The sequence below is a fragment of the Bison bison genome, unplaced genomic scaffold (assembly GCF_000754665.1).
Source record: "Bison bison bison isolate TAMUID 2011002044 unplaced genomic scaffold, Bison_UMD1.0 scf7180017864129, whole genome shotgun sequence".
Taxonomy (NCBI): Eukaryota; Metazoa; Chordata; class Mammalia; order Artiodactyla; family Bovidae; genus Bison; species Bison bison.
In genome coordinates this window covers 751,656-763,001 of record NW_011494701.1, presented here as the reverse complement: position 1 = coordinate 763,001, position 11,346 = coordinate 751,656, and positions in this window count along the sequence as shown.

Here is an 11,346-nt window from a genome sequence, read left to right as displayed (position 1 = left end):
AGGGATGACTGCATAATGAGAACAACAGCACTACTTTACATTTTTGCAATTTTCTTAAATGCCCATCTTAAGAAAAGTCAGCTGGATTCTCATATGTGCTTCTGCATTCAATCATTTGCCATATGGTGTTTTGCTGGAGACATATGACGAAAACTTAGCCTTCTACAGATATATATTGCAAAAGGGATAATTTTTTAATTAAACTTTTTTATTTTGAGAAAATTGCAAAATCACACACAGATGTTAGAAATAATAGGCGAGATCTTGTGCACCCTTAGATTCTTCAATGGTGACATCTTGCAAAACAATAGGACAATGTCACAGCCAGGAAATGGACTTTAACATGATGAGATCCAGACACTTCTGTTACTCAAATATCCCTCATGTTAACCATTTACAACTGTAGCCACATTCCTCCTTAATGTGGAGGAACCAATAATCTCTTCTCTGTTTCTCATATGACAGGCTAAGAGTATTATATGAATGAAATGCAAACTTTTGGGACTGGCTATTTCATGTAGCATACTTTTCTGGAGACTCATTCAGATTGTTGCTTGTATCAATAGTTTATGGCTTTTATTGATGAGTAATATCTGTGGTATAAATTACCACAATTTGCTTTGAAGGATATCTGGTTTGTTTCTGGTAATGGTGGTAGTTTAGTCACTCAGTTATGTCCAACTCTATGCAGCCCCAAGGACTATACACACCAGGCTCCTCTGTCCATGTGATTTCCTAGGCAAAAATACTGGAGTGGGTTGCCATTTCCTTCCCCAAGGATCTTCCTGACCCAGATATTGAACCTGTATCTCCTGAATTCTGGGTTGATTCTTTACCAACTGAGCCACCAGGAAAGTTTGGATTGTTTCTAGTTTGGGGCTATTATGAATAAAACTTCTAGAAACATTAGTGTATAACTTGGTCAAAGCAAGTTTCCATTTCTCTGAGATTAATGAGTCATATGGTTGGAAAATGTCTCATTTTTTAGAAAACACCAAACTGTTTTCCAGAGTGGCTATACCGGTTTACATTCCAAATGGCAGCATATGAGAAAGCCAGTTTCTGTTCATCCTCATAAGCATTTGCTGCTGTCACTTTTTTTTTTTTTAATTTTAGCCATGCTGAAAGTGATAGCTTACAATGAAAGGTGTCAAATTCCTGATCTTGGAAGTAGATTAACTTCAAGACCAGGAACTGGGCTTGATCACTCAGGAGCTTTTGTGTAACAGAGTTTTATTAAAGTATGAAAACAGACAGAGAAAACTTCTGACATAGACATGAGAAGGGGGACAGAGAGTGCCCCCCTCGATAGTCTAAGGAAGGGAGTTATATACTTCTTAAATTAGTTATTACAATAAATCAAAAGAATGTCTCAAGGTTGTAAAGATCTTACTAGACCCACTCTCATAATTTACATTTTAAGATAACTGGATTAGCCAAAAGATTTTCGGGAAAGGAAACTGCCCTCAAGGATGCATTGTTGTTATATAATACTTAGTACAGAGTTTAAGCTGTTTGTTACATAATCATCAGTTCCAGGCTTAAAGAAAAAGAAAAAAGAAAAAAAGGAAAAGTTTTATGTGACAAGACTGAGGAATGTAGAGGAAAAAAAAAAAGTCCCAGACCCCTTTCTCATCCTCAGGGACCCTGGACTTCTTATCAACCTGCCTAGGAATTGACTCTCTCAAAAGGTTGAAGAAATATCTTATTCTGGTTTTATTTTGAATTATTTTAATAGCTAATGATGCTGAACACCATTTCACATGCTAATTTGCCATCTCTACATCCTTTTCATTGAAATATCTGTTCATGCATTTTTGTCTGTTTACTAATTGGACTGCTTCTTTTTTTTTTTTTTTAACTGTTGAGTTTAGAGAGTAACTTATGTATTCTTGGTGTCTGTTGGATATGCAATTTGCAAATATTTTCTCCCACTCTGTAACTTGTCCTTTCACATTCTGAACAGTATATTTGGCAGAATGAAACTTTTTAATTTTCATGAAAATCCAACTTTTCAATTTTTCTTTTATGGATTACACTTTGGTGTGTAAGTTCAAGAGCTTTTATATAGTATAAAACTTTCTTATCTTGAAGATTTTCACCATAATTCTTTTTTTCAGATAGTATATTGTTTTACATTTTACACGTCTGTGATTCATTTTGAATTAATTTTTTATATAATACATTTGTATAATAATATTCTAGTGTAATTTTGTATGAGATTTGGATTGAGCTACATTTTCTTTTGTCTGTGGATGTTCAAAACCATTGTTGAAAAAACTAACATTTCTACTAGACCAATTTGCACTTTTGTCAGACTTGCACAATGTATTTCTTGGGTCTATTTCAGGGTTATCTTTTTTTTGTTTTTTCATTTATCTATGTATCTTTCCCTCCAGTAATAACATGCTTTCTTAGTTACTATAGGTATATAATACATCTTCAGCTTAGGTAGACTGATTCCTTCCATTTTATTCTACTTTTTTCAAATTTATTTTAGCTATTCTAGTTCCTTTGTTTTTTGATATAAGTTTCATAATAATATTGTTTCTACTTAGAAAAACTGTTGCTGATATTTGGATAGGAATTGTATTATATCTGTATACAATTTTTGGTGAATTGACATTTTTACTGAATAAGTCATCAAATACATTCATGTCTCTCCATTTATTCATATCTTTTATATGCTTTAATTAGTGTTTGCAGTTCCCAGTATATAACTGGAGCACATGTTTTGTTAGAATTACACAGATGGCACAATTTATCTCATTGTAAATGGTAGTGTCAGGTGAGTGTATGCCTCTCGGTTCTGTCTCGTCACAACAAAGATTTGAAGGGACGGACATTAAAGCCCTTGGCATAGTTCTCAGGTCTTGGACAGTCCTTGTTATAGCTCTTAGACAAATCAGTGTTACAGCTCTATTTTATTTAGAAAATAGCAAGAGAATCCATCCTCAAGGTGTGAGGGCATGCTGACCCAAAGATGTGAAGAGAAGAGAGTAGGGGAGCATGCCAGCACATGAGAGAGAGAGAGAGAGAGAGAGAGAGGGAGAGAGAGAGAAAGAGAGAGAGAGCACACTTTGGCTTCTCTTTTTATATGTTTTTTCCTCCCCCTGGGTCTGCCCTATGTAAATTGGGCTAGCCAGGAGTGCTGTTTGTCCTACTTGAGGTCCTCACTCAGGTCCTCGGACCTTCCTTTGACCTTCCTTTATTTTCACGGACTTTTCTCTTCCTTGTCTTTTAGCCACCACCATTTTGGACTCCTGTTTCCTATTCTAACTACCTAACATTCCCCCTCAAGAGATGAGAGGCCCAATTCTCTGGGAATAGGGGCATCAAGGTCTTTCTGGCTACTTCCTGCTGAACTTGGATGGTGAAGAGTATTGGGCCTTCCCCTCTTGCTAGTCTCAAGCCTCAGAGTCCTTATAGCAGTGTCCATCTAAGGGTGAGTGATATTTTCCATGGTTGGCTGTAGTTTTATATCTTTGTTGAACTGGCACTGCATGTTGTAGCTTGTTGACCTGGACAAAGACAAAACAGGTTAGACAATTGATAATACATGGAGCAATCATAAGCAGCATCAATATAGTACAACAAGGACTAGTAGGGGCATTAGCCAATTCCAAATTCCCATGGCCAGGATGGCTCAAGTCTCTCCCTGTTCAGGAATCAGAAGATCTGTCTCCTGTCTGTTTTGGAGTACAATCTCTGTCAAGCTATGTTGGCTGTTTAGAGCTATCCTGAGAAATCTTATCCCCAGAAACCAGATTTGGGGGTGTTCATTAGAATGGCACTCATTTGTAGTTCTGAATAGGTATCTGAGATCTCCCAGGGGCTCACAGGTGTATTGAGTGTCCTCTTCTGTTTCCTTCCATGGCTTGACTCGTGAGTAGTGAATCCAGGAGTCATGTCCTAGTACCTTGACTGCTGTGGGGCTAGAAAGTATTACAGGGTAGGGGCCCTTCCATGTGGGCTGGAGTTGAGCCTTTGGAGACCCATCTTTCCAGACTTTAATTAGGACTTGAGTTCCTGGAGCATATAGTGGTGACTCCTTAGAATCTTTTGGGTCCTGGTTCATACCCCATAAGCATATATCCTGTTGGAATTGTCCAGTGGCCATGGTATAAGACTGGAGGGTCTGAACTTCTGGATATAGGAAGAGGTCATTGACATAAAAAAAAAAAAAAAGTCTCCCATATGGCATTTCATAAGGTCTAAGACCAACCTGTTCCTTAGGGGCAATACAGGTGTGAAGGAGAGCCATTGGTAAAGCCTCCTTCCATCCCAGGGAGGTCTTTTGGGTTATCTATTTTATTGCTAATTTTAAGAATTGGTTGGCTCTTTCTACTTTTCCTGAAGACTGAGACCTCCAGGCACAATGGAGATAATAAGTAATGCCCAATACTTTAGAGACCCCTTGGGTGACCTTAGAAGTAAATGATGTCCCATTGTCATTTTGTAATGACCAAACCTTGGAATGATTTCATGGAGCAGTTTTTTTACCAACCCCTCAGCCTAGAGCTCCCCTCGTGGCACAGATGGTAAAGCGTCTGCCTGCAATGCGGGAGACCGAGGTTCGATCGCTGTGTTGGGAAGATCTCCTGGAGAAGGAAATGGCAACCCACTCCAGCATTCTTGCCTGGAGAATCCCACGGATGGAGGAGCATGGTAGGCTATAGTCCATGGGGTCACAAAGAGTCAGACACAAGTGACTGACTTCACTTCACTCACTTCACTTTCAGCCTTCTCAGTCCAGGTGGAAAAGCCTTCAATCCATCCTATGAATGTATCTCTCATGACTAATAGGTATTTATACCCTTGAGAAACTGGCGTCTGGGTGAAGTCCATCTGCCAGTCCTCTCCTGGGTAGGCCCCACATTGTTGGATGGGCTGGGCCAGCTGGGATCTTCGAGCTCTTTGGGGGTTGTTTAACTGGCAAATGGGACAAGAGGAGGCCTTATAGTTGTTTGTAGGCCTGTTTCTCTGAAGGACCTTTCTAATAATCTTTGGAGGGCCTTTTCTCCTAAATGAGTAGTGGCATGTAAGGAGTTAACCAACTTCCATTGAGTTTCCCAAGTAGAAAAAGGAGTCCCTGCTTTTGGAACCACTCCATATGATCTTCTTTAAAGCCCTCACTCTTGGCTTTAAGAGTTTTACCTTCGATATATGAAGGAGTTTCTGGCAAATTAGTCTGTGGAACTAGGTTGGCAACCCCTATTAGGTCATTGTTCTGTAATGTTGCTCTCTTAGCTGGCTGATCAGCTGCTTGGTTCCCTCGTGCAACTTCCGTATTCCCTTTTTGGTGTCCTTTACAGTGGGAGACTGAAACCTCAGTGGCAGATGGACTGCCTCCAAGAGTCTAAGAATTTGATCACCATATTTGATTGGGGACTCTCACGTGGTCAAGTGGCCCCTTTCTTTCCAAATAGCAACATGTGCATGTAGCACCAGAAAGGCATACTTGGAGTCAGTGAAAAAGGCTATTCTTTTTCCTTTTCCCAGTTCTAAAGCTCAAGTCAAGGCTAAGAGCTCAAATAATTGGGCTGAAGAACCTGGTGGCAGAGGCTTAGCTTCTATGATCTCAAAATTGGAGACTACTGCATATCCAGCTCTTCTTTTTCCATCTAAGACAAAGCTGCTTCCATCAGTGAACCAGATTTTCTCAGGATTGGTCAGAGGATCTTCTGACCATCCTTCTTGGGGTTTTGTCCAGTGGTCCAAGGTTTCTAGACAAAAGTGTAAGGGGAGAGAGCCCTCGTGGGTAGGCACAAGGATGTCTGGGTTGAGAACCTCACAAGGGGATATAGTGAGGCCTGGATTTTCCATCATCATGACTTGATATCTGAGGACTCTTTGATCAGACATCCATAAATGGCCTTTCTCATTTAGGAGTTGTTTTACTTGGTGGCTGGTGAAAATAGTTAGTTTGCCCCCAAAGGAGAGTTTTAAAGCATCTTCTATCATGATTGCAATAGCTGTAAGATTTCGAAGGCCGGGGAGCCAGCCTTGGGCGGTTGGATCTAGCCTCTTGGATAAATAAGCTACAGGCTGGGGCTCAGATCCCAACCTTTGAGTTAACACTCCCAAGACTATTCCCTCTCTTTCATGGACATAAAATTAAAATGTTTTTTCTGGGTCTGGCAACCCCAAGGCAGGTGCCTGAGTTAAGGCCTGTTTTAGTGTAGCCTCTGCCTTCTTTTGAGGAATTCCCCACATCAGTGGGATTAAATCTTCCCATCCCTTTAAGCTCTCGTATAAGGGCTGGGCAATTAGACCATAGTTGGGTATCTAGATTCTACAATACCCAGTTAGCCCCAGGAAAGCTCGCAATTGTTTTCGAGTTGTGGGGAAGGGCAACTGAAGGGTTCCTTGTACCCGATCAGAGGACAGCTTCCTGGCCCTGTGTGTAATCTGACCTCCCAGGTAAGTGACCTTTGTCCGACCATCTGTACCTTAGAATTGGAGACTTTATATCCCCTTTCTGCCAAAAAGTTTAGAATTTGAATTGCATGTTGTTGGACATTTTTGTTTTGTTTTTTCAGTCTGGAGAGCAGATTAGTAGGTCATCTACGTAGTATAATATTTCCCATTAGGTCCCAGGTCCAGATCTAGGATATCCTGACTAAAGGCCTGTCCAAACAAGTGGGGGCTATCTCTGAACCCCTGAGGTGATACTGTCCAAGTCATCTGTTGGTGTCTTTCTCCTGGGGCCTCCCACTCAAAGGCAAAAAGATACCAGGTTTCTTTAGCCAGTGGTATGCAAAAAAATGCATCTTTGAGATCCAAGACTGTAAACCACTTGGCACTGGGTGGGATTTCTCCCAAGATTACATAGGGATTGAGTACTGTGGGATGAAATGGGACTACAGCTTCATTTATGATCCAGAGATCTTGAAGCATTTGCCAGGTTCTGTCCTTTTTCTTTAGTGAGAGGATTGGGGTGTTACATGTTGAATTGGTGGGGACCAATAGCCCACAAGCAAAGAATTTATTTATTAAAGGCTGTAGTCCTTCCCCAGAGAAGGCGATGACACCCCACTCCAGTACTCTTGCCTGGAAAGTCCCATGGATGGAGGAGCCTGGTGGGCTGCAATCCATGGGATCACGAAGAGTCGGACACAACTGAGTGACTTCACTTTCACTTTCCACTTTCACGCATTGGAGAAGGAAATGTCAACCTACTCCAATGTTCTTGCCTGGAGAATCCCAGGGACAGGGGAGCCTGGTGGGCTCCCGTCTATGGGGTTGCACAGATTTGGACACAACTGAAGTGACTTTACAGCAGCAGCAGCAGCCCCTCCCGAGCCTCTCTTTTGAGGGGATATTGTTTCTGGTTAGGAAACCGAGTGGGATCTCAGAGGACAATGATGACAGGTTCAGCTTTGTGGGCTCGTCCAGGAATTCCCTGGTCCCACACCTGGGGGTTAATTTTGTCCTCTCATAGTTTTTGGTACCTCTCTATCGGAGAAGGTGTAATGGGTTCTTCAGTAGTAACCAGAAGCTGTAGGGGCCTAGGGGCTGAAAAGCTCCCCATCAAAAGGGTGGTCCCGAGTTTAGTGAGTATATCTCTTCCCAGTAAGGGAGTAGGACACTCAGGGACCACTAGAAACTGGTGGGAAAGTATTTGTCCATCCCAGCAACAAAGGGCTTGGGTGACTCTTTTAGTAGTTGCTTTTCCTGTAGCATCCAAAATGATACAGGTTTGGGAGGAGAAGGCTCCGGAATAGGAGATCAAGACAGAGGTAGGTAGCCCGCATGTCAACCAAGAAATTCTTGGACCTACCTGCCACACTCAGTTGCACCCCTGGCTCTAGCCCATGATGGTTATCTGTGACAGACAGGCTGGCTGGAGTGGACCGCTTCAGTCCTATTGAACCATCGTGAGGGAAAGCTTGGTGCTTGACCTTGAGGCTCTTGGGTCCCTAGGGCAAAGTGCCACCCAATGTCCCAGTTGATGGCATTCATAGCAAGCCATTTTAGGAGACTTGTCATGGTTTGGACACTGTTTGGCCCAATGCCCCGCCTGTCTACAGATTAGGCATTTGCTTCATGCTTTGTCCTTCAAGAATTCAGGGTTTGCCATAGGGCTTCCCTGGAGGGTGGCCAGCATCTGGGCATGCCTTGTCTCTTTCCTTCTCTCCTTCTCCTGGGCCTTGGCCTCCTTCTCCTGTTCTCTGTTATAAAAGGTATTGGTAGATGTCTAGACCATCTCATCTAAAGAGGCAGCAGGGTCCTGCTGCTGTAGCTGTTGCAACTTAATTCTGATATCTGATGCACATTGGGACAGGAATTTGTCCTTTAAAATCACCTGTCCCTCCTAAGAGTCTAAGTCCAGATTGGTAAACTTTTGGAGAGCCTCTTTTAGCCTTTCCAGAAAGGCAATGGGGTTCTCATTGGGCTCCTGAGTTATTGCTGAGACTGGGCACAGTCCCACAAGTAATAGGCTTCCTTCTGTTTCCATGGGTGGACTTCCTTATGGGTGAGTCTTTTTGAAGCTTATCCTACCCAGTACTGTTGTAACCTGAGAGTCAGGCATTCCCAGGTCAGGGTGCAGATCCCCAGGCAGGCTGAGGCATGACAGCCTCCTGGAGATCCAATCCCCAGGCAGCTCGAGGCGTGACGACCCCTTGGGACCACAGGACTGGTGGATCCCTGAGCAGGTTGAGGTGTGACAACCTTTTGAGGATCAGATCCTCAGGCAGGTCAAGGCAGGTTGACCTCCTGGGACCCTCAGACTGGAGTTGGGCATCCCCAAGATCTCCAGCATGACCAGTGCTGGGTAGGATTAAGGTGTTGTAATCTTAACTCATTACTGGTTTGTCCAACATGGATGGGAATAGATATGATATAAAGCAATCCAAGCCTGTGCCCTGAGACTGGGAAACAGTGTAACAGTCATAAGCCTTATCTTCTTACTGTTCTAATGGATTGTAAGTCACTGATTTCTTCCCCTAGTCCTCCTTAAGAGCACGTTAGGGTGTCTCCAATAGTAAATATGTTGTTGTCATAGACCCACTTTAGGTAATAACAGAAGTAGTGACAAAGGAGTGGGTTATCTGGCTCTGTTAGGGACATTAAGGTATTTTAATAATAGGCTGGGTGGAGCAATGTTGCCTACAAGGGGGCAGGGCCCAGATTGTAGGAGTTACTAATTGGCTTAAGAACAAATTTGTCAAGAGGCAACAGACCAGATGTTCCATTAAAGTGGAGTGGAGATTTGATCCAAGGGTGTGTTTGTAACTTTAGGAGAAGGGTGGTAAGGGTTTCGGCCCAAACGGCTGGCTGGGCTAACTCCCAAAGTGGCAAACATTATCCCTGGAAGCCCAATTGCTTTTGAAAGGATGCCAACTTATGGACTTCTAATAGGCACTGTGTGCCTGTCCCCCACCCTAGCGGGTTCACTGAGAGATGCTGGTGTTGCACATGTTTCAGGAAAAATGGAAGATGAAGGCCTGAATACCTATAGGGATTAGGCATTATACAGTACTTCCCTCTCAAAGGCCAGCTATTTTCTGCTTGTCCCTGCAGTAGATTGTAGAGGCAACATTGTGGGCTTGGACGGGGCTCAGGAAAAGAGCATGAAACAGGAGGGAAGGGGGCAGAGTACAACCTTTGAAAGAATGACATAGCACAAGGGCATAACGTAAACCAATTAAAATCAATTGGGTCCAAGATGACAAGTTAAATTCAAGTAAACCTTAATTCCCAATCTGTAAGCCAAAAGACATACCCAGAGGTGGCAGGACAGCTCTAAGGCACTGTCAAAAGACAGAGGAGTGGGTGGCTCCCCAATGGTTGGGATGATCCTCCCACTGGTCAGCATATGAATTCACCCTGCTAGTAAAACCTAGACAGGCCAAATTCCATGGCCCCAGCCCTTGTCTTGGACTGTGAAGAAAGCTGAGCACTGAAGAATTTATGCTTTTGAACTGTGGTGTTGGAGAAGACTCTTGAGAGTCCCTTGGACTGCAAGGAGATCCAACCAGTCCATTCTAAAGGAAATCAGTCCTGGGTGTTCTTTGAAAGGAATGATGCTAAAGCTGAAACTCCAGTTCTTTGACCACCTCATGTGAAGAGTTGACTCATTGGAAAAGACTCTGATGCTGGGAGGAATTGGGGGCAGGAGGAGAAAGGGACGATAGAGGATGAAATGGCTGGATGGCATCACCGACTCGATGGACGTGAGTTTGAGTGAACTCCGGGAGTTGGTGATGGACAGGGAGGCCTTCTGCTGCTGCTGCTGCTGCTAAGTCGCTTCAGTCGTGTCTGACTCTGTGTGATCCCATAGAGGGCAGCCCACCCGGCTCCCCCATCCCTGGGATTCTCCACGCAAGAACACTGGAGTGGGTTGCCATTTCCTTCTCCAATGCATGAAAGTGAAAAATGAAAGTGAAGTCGCTCAGTCATGCCCAACTTCTATCGACCCCAAGGACTGCAGCCTACCAGGCTTCTCCATCCATGGGATTTTCCAGGCAAGAGTACTAGAGTGGGGTGCTATTGCCTTCTCCACAGGGAGGCCTGGCGTGCTGCAATTCATGAGATTGCAAAGAGTCAAACACGACTGAGTGACTGAAATGAACTGAGCCCTTGTCCTCGGCAATGGCCCACACCCTGAAGAGTGTGCATCTCTCTGAATCCTAACTAATCTACCTCTTACTTATTGCTTTGCCTATCTCTGAATTTTTGCAGTGAGACATCAGAGCCTGAGCTTCATTAGGTCCTGAAGCCAGGCATCCTGGATTTTGGCTGGGCTCAAGTCCCAGGAGAGAGCTGAAGGACTTGAGTCCCAGGAGAGAGCTGAAGGACTCGAGTCCCGGGAGAGAGCTGAAGGGAGAAAAAAGCAGTGGGAAAAACATGCCAACAGACCCCCTTTATAGCCTGCTGGAAAATCTGCTAAATATCTGACCTGTGCTGACAGTTTTCATTGGCCTGATCCTTGGCACAGAGAAGATTTAAGATAGAAGAACCCCCACTGACTTGGGTAACAGCTACCGGGGTTCAGCAGATAGTGACTTTGGGACATACCAAAGGGAGCGTGTCCAGAGTCCCTCAGTTGCACCCACTGCTGCCCATCTGTTCATGGGGGGTTTGAGGAAACAAGGAATGAGAGATTGTAAAGGAATTAAGATTTTGTTAGGCATATGTCCCTCCAGCCATAGGCGTGAGGACCTCCTACCTTAACCAGAGGTCTTCTGGAATCTGAGACTGAGCCGCATGAGCTTTCTGCTGAGTTCGTTTTTCACTGTCTGGGTTTCCAGCAGGATAGGCCTCTTGTCACTTCCTTTGTGCTGGGTTTTCTTCACATTCCGCTTCTACTACGAGAGAGAGAGAGAGCAGAGAGAGACA